The sequence below is a fragment of the Hipposideros armiger genome, unplaced genomic scaffold (genome assembly GCF_001890085.2).
Source record: "Hipposideros armiger isolate ML-2016 unplaced genomic scaffold, ASM189008v1 scaffold_91, whole genome shotgun sequence".
Lineage (NCBI taxonomy): Eukaryota > Metazoa > Chordata > Mammalia > Chiroptera > Hipposideridae > Hipposideros > Hipposideros armiger.
In genome coordinates, this window is record NW_017731441.1 from 1,891,494 (window position 1) to 1,899,360 (window position 7,867).

At 44.9% G+C, this 7,867-nt stretch overlaps 1 pseudogene; it reads right to left on the reverse strand.

Annotated features, from left to right (window-relative positions):
* Window positions 1-5,127: 5,127 nt before the first annotated feature.
* Window positions 5,128-6,212, reverse strand: LOC109383923 (hypoxia-inducible factor 1-alpha inhibitor pseudogene; annotated as a pseudogene).
* Window positions 6,213-7,867: the final 1,655 nt, after the last annotated feature.

Genomic DNA, 7,867 nt, shown 5'->3' on the forward strand with positions numbered 1-7,867 from the left:
TTGCTGGTCAGTCTTTGCCGAGGCTCAGGACAGGAGGTGTTATGAGGTGATGTGGGGTTTTGTGTTAATATGTGGAATCTTCTGTGTTACGCGAAGTCTTCACTCACCAGCCATTCACCCCATAGAGGCAGAAAATGGCCCAGTGCCTTCTTAATTGTGGAAAACTTAACTCCCTCACTAGCCAAAATTTAGCAAAAGTAGCATAAAAAAAGATTAGCTGTCTCGGGTGCTCATCCCTAAAATAGAATTGTTTCCCTGCATTTTTAGTAAGCATAAAGTGGGCAGTGAAAAGAAAAAGAAGTCTCTTTATCTTTTAGAGCCAGATCAGAGGTAAAATAATTCATTGAGGGGTTATTAAGCTAAAAGAATTTGCAGAAACGACAGGTATTTAATACACATGCAGAAAAGAGCTGACTAAATGGGAACGGAAAAGAAAAACATTTGGAGGAGAAAAACACAGGACAAAAATCTTTTCAAAGCCCCCTTTGGTTTGGCTAAATTATATTCACGTGAATATGGGTTAGGATTCGTTCCAGCTTGTCAGGTTTTAAAGCAGCTGAGAAACAGGCATCAGACACACACCCACGGGGACCCCTGCAGGTCGGCACTTTTGTTTTCATATGTGGGTAACAGAAAAAGTAAATTACCTCGTGGTACCTAAGACGTTAGGTACCTAATCCACTCATTTATTTTTTTCCCCCCTGAAAAGCGTAACTTTTCAATAACAGCATATGTATTCAATATGTATTCATTTGATTCTAATGTCTAATGATAACCAAAGCGACATCCAATTTAGAAGACCATATCAAAGTGATCCAAATACCTAAGTGCCCTTGTAATTAAATTTACTTTTTATCAAGCGCTGCCTAATTGACCATTGACTTTCTCTCAGCTGCCTTAGGACATACGCAGCTTCCAGCTGGCTGTGGAGTCCCTTATCAAAGGCGGGCGGTGGGGGTCTCTATCTTTAGCTACTGTGCCCTTGGTCCATTCAGGGCTTTCCCATGGGCATGTGGAAGTGGTGGGCATTTTTGGTGTTTTAATGGCTGCAGCACTTCACGCAGCAGGGGTGATCCATGTTTCGGTGCCTAGACAGTCCTGCCCTGAGAAGACTGTCTCATTGATGCCCCGTGAGCCTGCCAGGGGCCCTGATGATGCAGGCATGCTGGTGCCTAGCCATGTACCTGGCTGAGTGGACAAGACAGGTGGCTCTGTCCTCATGGAACTTGATGCGTCTGCTCTTAGGGAAGGCTGGGTGGTCAGACGTCATGCAGGACAGGAGAGGTGGCATGACATACAGTGCCAGGTCAGACAGGCCCTTGAGCTATGGTAGGGATTTTGTATTTTATCATGAGAGCAGTGGCAGCATTTTAGCAATGAGGGTTATATGGCAAGGTATGCTTTCCTTTTTTTTTGAGAGAGATCACTTTGGCCAGTTTGTGGAAATTGAATTGGAGGAGGCCTAAAGTGGAGGATTATTTCTGCCTCCGGAGCAGTTTCTTTGAATACCTTCAGGCAAACACTACCCTCAGCTGGCTGAGCACCATGCCTTCCTCTGGCCACGACTTTGACTTAGGGTTCAAAGAAGGACTCTCAGAATCCCTGAATGAGCCCAGTGAGTCCCTAGAGTCATGCATCTGCACCTCAAACGTTAACGCAGGTCAAATGCCCTGGATGCAGGGTGGGCCTAGGGCCCTGCGTTTCTAACAAGCCCCCTGGTGAGGTCTATGCAGCTGGTCAGTGGCCAACACTACGGAGGCCTGGATGGGTGGATTCCTCTAGTTCCTGCCAACAGAGCCCTGGATCCTCATGTTTTATATCAGGAGTTCTTGACTGCACCTTAGACCTGCTAGGGGAACTTAGGAAACATAGATTGACAGAAACAAAATTGCTGGGGACTTCATTTGCCTGCAGCCTCAGAGCCATGCTCTGTCCTATCTTGGTTAAACGAAAGGATGCAGTAATAACCTGCCGATCACATTTTGAGCTCACAACACCGTGCGGTTCTCTGCATTAGAGAGACGCCCAAAGCCAGCAAATGTTGTGCTAACATTTAGGAGGGGTCAATTCTCCTTTCTAGTTCTCTGTTGGCTAAACGTTTTTAAAGCAACAAAAGTCATTAACTAAAAAAATGCACAGGATTCAATGAAAAGTCTGACATAATCTGGAGAGCAAGTATTTAATGTTCAAGAACAAATTCATCATGTTATATCTATGATACCATAGTAACATCTTGAGAGGAAAAATTTGGTTTCAAAGGGGAATATACATGTGTGTACATTTGTGTACACACACATATAAATATGTGTATGTGTGCTGTGTGTACCTGTGTGCATACATTTGCATGCATTCATGTGTACATATGCATGCACCATGTGTACACACATGCACATAAGTGCACGTGTATTGTGTGCAGTGTATACATGTGTATGTATATGCAATCATGGTATACATGTGTGTACATATGTGTATACATTCGTGTGCACATGTGTGTATGTGTATATGCATGTAATTGTAGATGAAGAAATGATGAGAGGGACCATGCCTAGGTTGTATTGGTGAGGGTGATAGTTCCTTAGCATCCTCCTTCTAAGAAGCCCAAGCGCTTTGACTGTCTTATTCCAGACCCCCATATAGCTGCTGGGAGATAGTTTACTGATGAGTGTCCTCATTGTCATTTTAACAGGTGAAGAAGTCAGGAGCCAGGAGAGGTTAAGTCAGCGGTTCTCAACCTTCCTAATGCCGCGACCCCTTAATACAGTTCCTCATGTTGTGGTGACCCCCAACCATAAAATTATTTTCGTTGCTACTCTATAACTGTAATTTTGCTACTGTTATGAATCATAATGTAAATATCTTTTTGTTTTCCGATGGTCTTAGGTGACCCCTGTGAAAGGGTCATTTGATCCCCAAAGGGGTCGTACCCCACAGGTTGAGAACTGCTGGGTTAAGTGATCTGAGTGGGGTGAGGCCCAAGGCTGCATCAGCCTTGCCTGCTCTTGCCCTCTCTGTGCCGGCCAGCATGTAACCACTGCTCTGTGACATTGTTTGTTTGGAAGGGCAGTGTTTATATACTTGCTTGTCAAAATGCCTGGGAAGCTAACTGCTACCGACTCAGCGTTTAGCCTCAGTGGTGCTCTGCCACGAACACCGTGCAACCTGGTTCCTGCCGTTGGACCTCATGCTCTCTTCTCAGTTAGCAAGACAGGCATGCTCAGAGCAAGCGATTGTGGCAGACCCCTGGCCTCTGGGTCTACTCCTTGAATGTCAGGGAAGGCTTACCAAACTAATATTAGTCTGGGGGAGGGCTTCAATCATCAAAACAATGTGAGTTTTTGAAACAGAAAGTGGTGGACTCATGAGAAATAATTGCTCTTTATTCTTTGAAATGTGATTTAGAATTAGGCCCCCCCCTTTTTTTTTTATAAATAACACACATAAATTATATGATGAAATATTTAGAGAAGGCTTACAGAATGGAGGAGACATAATACTTTGAATGCCCATGTGCTCACTACTGACCTTAACAAGTAAACTGTAATAGATGTTCCCTACTCACAGTTTCCACGTTCCCTCCCCATAGTTAACTGCTATCCTGAATTGGTTATTTTTAAGACCGATATGCAATATTAATTTGCAGTTTGGAAATGTTATGCAAATAGCAGCCTTTGGTATATTTTTGTGCTTCTTGGTGAGAGGCTCCACATTCTGTTTTAAAGACTTATTCATGGCCATGGCACTGTGTAGCTTAAGCTCATTCATTTTCACTGTTGTCTAGTTCTCCACTGTATTAATGTGCCACAGCTGCTCACCCATCATCCAGTTGATAGGCATATATAGGTAGTTTCCAACTTTTTGCTGATATCAACATTTGGTAATAAGTAGCTTTATGTGTGTTTCCTTGGGAGCAAATATAAGCAAGTTTCGCTGGGTATAAAACTACAAGAATTGGTACATCTTAGGGATGTGCCTCTAACTTATCTGAGTATTGCCTGTTAGTCTCTAAATCATTGAACGAACTTCAGCGCTGATTGCAATTTGCTCCATATCCTTGCCAGAGCATTTCATACTTCTTATCCTGTTAAATGAAGCAGCTGCCAGGAGTGAGTAATATTCTCTCACCAACTGTGGGCACCAAGTACCCCATTCCTAGGCAACACTGAAGGCTGAGGGCTTGTAGAAAACCCAAATCATTAACAAACAGAATATTAGGCTCTATTTTCAAAACAATAAAAGATCCTGGGCCATATGGCTGCTGCGCTCTCTCTTCCAAAATGGTTCACATGGGTGGGAAAGTAATTGAGTGCAAATGGAAATTAGGACTATAATCACTCAAAGTTCATAATGACTATTAGAAACATCCTAGTAAAAAGCTATTGTCATTATAAGTATTCGTAAATATAGTCACATTCTCTAGTTAATCAGGCTAAAGGGGGTTCTGTAGAAGTGTTGTCCCCTTGGTGATAACATTTTCCTATGAATAAAAAAATACCAAGGGATTGAATGCAGTGTAGTAAGATCAACATCCTGGTCACATTAAACTGCCTCTCTGATATTGTAGCTTCAGAGATAAACTTGAAAACAATTTTATCAGTGGCATCAACTGGAGGGCTTATAAACAGACAGAGTTTAAAAAGCTCATGAAACACATGACCTGCATGCGGGGTTGGATTTTTGTGGTTCTCCTTCCATGGCATAGTTTCCCTCGTGTTTTCATTTCCATTTCCCAAGTTACAAAAAGACTGTTCTGTACAGCTTTCCTGTGCAGAGTCCAAAGGAAGCCCACTTAGCCCCAAACTCTGTTTCTATGGCTGGCTTCAGTGCGTGTGAAGCCGTGGTGAATGTTAATATGTCATCTTAAGTAAGGAGATGAAGAAGACAACCAGAGGATATATTTTTTTTCCCAACACTGAATGCAGGACTTTAGGGAGGCAGAGAGGGAAGGCGCTGGGGCAGAGAGACAAGCGTAAGAAGTCCCTCCAAACAGGAGTGGCGTGCCGACCACCCTGCCTTGCCCCAAACACCTGCCTCCAGAGCCATGGCAAGAGTCCAGTCCATTAAGTGCTGCGTGCAATACTAGAGCTTGGAGTCTCCTGTCCTCATCAATGAAGCGATGTGGATGGGCTAGCATTCACCTGGCAAGGGCCTCAACTCCTGGCAGGCTAGTAGTAGCAGCCCTTGATCATTGTGTTCAACAAGGGCCCCACCTCTTGTGGGTTCCCCAAGGCCTCTCCAAGCATCTTCTCAATGTTTCTCATTACGGCCACCTTCTGATGGGCTTTGAGAGGATATTCAATTCTCTTAGGGGTGGGAGCCCCCTTATACCAGAAGTTCACAGTGATGGTAATGCCCCCATTTAGTAATGACTCTATGTGATGCCACCAGCACATTGGGATGTAAAGGATGTCACCAGGGCCAACCACTGTTTCGTAACCAACCACATTCTGGAAATTGGGGAACCTCTCGTAGTCAGGATTGTCAAAGTGCACCTGGCTCTGTCTGTCACACGGGTGATGAACAGGATATGGGTAGAGGCACTCAAACTGATCCGGAGGGAATAAAATGCATCGCTTGTAGCCCTTTATCTGAGCAAAGAAGTTCTGTTGCTCATCATAATGAGCAGGTGTTACATTTCCTTCCATGCCGATGAGCAGCAGATTGGAGGTCAGCTGCCCTCAGCCATGCTTTCCCTGTTGCGTATTAATCCAGTTCCAGTTAAAACCCAAGAAGTTCATGACAATCTTCCTGCCCACAGTGTCATTGAGTGTTTGCTGCAGATACAACCTCTCTTCCCCTCCTCACTGCTGTATATCCTGCAGTTTCTCCACAAACTCGTGGAATTTCATTTCCTCCCTGTTGGACCTTGGCTTAAAGTTCTGGAAATTAGCCATCTTTTTCTCATCATAGTACAAGAACTTGTGGGTACTGGCACTGTACACAGAGAAGTCTCCGTTGCCAATATTCTCTTGCAGGTATTCAAGGTCCCATTTCAGGGCAGGATACACAAGGTTTGCGTCAGTTAGCACCACAGGTTCCTCATTCTCAATAAGTTCCTCCGCCCGGGGGTCGCTCTGACTTAGATGTGGGATGGGCCAGGTCGGGAAGCTATAACTGTGCAGTTGGGACTCATCCCAGGTGGGGCCGGGAACTTCTGCCTCTTCTCGGGGTTCTCCAGAGCCCGAGGCCACGACCTCCACCACTGTAGCCGCCATCTCCCCAACCAAAGGATATTGGCTGACACCATCCAAAGGGCAGGGGAACGTCAGAGAGGTAAGTTACCAGGGTAGGTTGCTGACTGAGCTGTATTATGGGGAAGACTGAAAGGGAATGCTGGCAACAAGTTGGCCAGGGAGAGGAAGAGGAGGAAATACAGTTATGGTGGTGGGATGAATCGGGAAAGCAGGGGACATGGTAGGGGACTGGAGTGTGGGCCAATTCTGCAAGTTATAAAAATGAGGATGATTGTGGATAGAGAAAGGAGAGAGGTGATGTCTTTGCCCTTTGACTTCCGGTCTGAGATTTACCTTTTGGGTGAAAAGGTTCATTTTTGCTTTATGAATGCCACTCCTAATAAGAGGTGGGGTCCATGTCCCCTCTCCTTGTCTCTGGGTGGACCATTGTGACTTCCAAGGCCAGCAGAGTCTGGTGGGAGTGATGCTCTGGACTTCTAAAAACACACGGTAGAAATGATAAACATTTCTTCCTTACTCTTTTGGGATATTTATTCTTGGAACCCAGCCATCATGTGAGGAAGCCCCAGCAAAGTATGGACAGGGCCACATAGGGAAAAACTGAGGTCTCTGGCCCACAGCCCCAGCTGAGCAACCAGCATACCGATAGCACCAACTTGCCAGTCTTGCAAATGAGCCATCTCTGAAATGAACCCTTCAGTCTCAGTTGAGTTGTCCCAGCTTACACCACATAAAACAGATGAGCTATCCCCTCCAAGCCCTGCCCAAATGATAGATTACTCAGAAAAGTAAATTTCTTTGACTTAAGCCACTCAAGTTTGGGGTAGTTTATTACATAGCAATAGGTAACTGATAAAAAAAAAAACCCACAAAACCTTTAAAAACTTCCCAAACCTCATATTTGTCACTTTACCCACCTCCACTTACCTATCCAGAGGTGGATGAAGAAAGGTAACTTTAGAGGCTTGTTGTGGTGGTGGCTGCTCTCCTGTCCTCATGGTCTACAGGAGCCAGCTGAAGGTGGGGAGCTGACCGTTTGCATGGGGATCGGCTCAAGCCACTGGCCAGGTAGTAGCAACACAGGAATATGCAGCTCAACCCAGATGTTATTCTCTTCCAATACCTACAATCCAAGGCTCACCAACTTCAGTCTGTCTAAATCCCAAGCATGCTGTCAATAAATTTTAGCTTTTACTATGATAGTATTCAAATTGAAGAAGACTTTAGAAACCATTGTGTCTCTTTTATAGAGGAGGAAAATGAGAAGATTAAGAGAGAAGCCCATAGTTATATGATTACTGGCAGAGTTTCAACTAGGCTTTTTCCTCCCTCCGTCCATCCATCATTCCACCATCTACTCACCCACTCCATCCGTTGATCTTTCTCTCCATCCTTCTATCCCTCCATCCAACAAACATGTAGTGCAATCAGGGTGCCAGGTGTTGTCACTGGTAATTCCTAGATGAAAAACTCATGGTCCTTGTGTTCAAGATTCTCTTGGCTTATTGGGGTGGGGGCCTATACACTGGTAATTGTAATGCCATGTGGGAATTAAACTGACAGGGCACACTGGATCGCTAAGAAGGCGGGGGGCTTCTTCTCCAGCATGTGTGCAGGGGGTTAGGAAAAGTCTTCTGGATTTTAGGGGATGAATGGGAGTTAACTTGGACGAGGCA